The sequence below is a fragment of the Carlito syrichta genome, unplaced genomic scaffold (genome assembly GCF_000164805.1).
Source record: "Carlito syrichta isolate Samal-C Ts95f unplaced genomic scaffold, Tarsius_syrichta-2.0.1 Scaffold93669, whole genome shotgun sequence".
In the NCBI taxonomy this organism is placed as follows: Eukaryota; Metazoa; Chordata; class Mammalia; order Primates; family Tarsiidae; genus Carlito; species Carlito syrichta.
The window spans coordinates 85,878-86,914 of NW_007037765.1; positions in this window are offsets into that span (position 1 = coordinate 85,878).

Consider the following 1,037-nt stretch of genomic DNA (forward strand, 5'->3'; position numbering starts at 1 on the left):
GTGGGACGCGGGAGCGCGCGCGCCCTGCCAACTTCCAGCGCAGCCCCGCCCTTGTCGCCGTTCGCGCCTGGTCCACTTCCGTGACGTCATCCCGGGATCGGCCAATGGGGAGCGTCCACGTCGGGAGACCGCCTCGTGACCGCGCGTCAGTGGAGAGAAAGGCCTTTCCCTTTCTTCTTGCGTCTTCCCCCCTCCCCCGTGCGCAGGCCTCTAGGTCTCCATTTCCGAATTCATTCGGTTCCTGTGTCCGAAATAAAACCACACTTCTCTTTTTGCAAGAAAGCTCTCTCGGCCCTTCGGATTACCTCCCATTGCCAAATGCCAGGGACCAATGTCTGACTGAGGGCTCGTTTTGAAAAGCCTTGCGACACCGACATGGGTGAATCTTGGGCACCTTGGACAGGCCTCAAAACGCGGCTGACACTGAATTTTTACCCGTAGTGACCCAAGACAGGACTGGTTGAGGTCAGTTCGTTAGGTGCTCACCGATCTCAAAAAATACGTCGGGACTATTTTCTAATGCTCTCTTTTCTAGCTAGTGTGGGAAGAGCTGAAGCATCTGTTGCAAGATGCTGATGGAATTTTAGGAACTGGGTGATTCACAGAATTAAAAAAAAAAAAAAAAAAAGCAGGGTCACCAGATAATGCTGCCTGTTCTCCAGTGATTGTTCCTTAAAATGATCACCTGTTTTCCAATTGTGAAGACTAATAAGCGGGATCAATTAAAGAGAAAATTGGAGATCTAATCCTTTCTCGACCGAATTAAGTAATTTCAAGTAGTTTGACCTTACAAAGTTTTAGTTTTAAAGTTTTAAATGAAAATGGGGATAGGATTAGGAAATCTTCCCAATTCCTATGATAGCTATAAATTAATAATCTGTGGATCCATTTTAAACAGTTACTGATAGAAATAACCACAATTGACAAGCCTCCCTTCCTGCTAGGAAATGTTTGATATTTAATTTAGCAATCCATATGACCAAATCCTTTAGAGTTGAACTGGTCCTCCCTTGGAAAGATTAGAAATCTAATCAGTT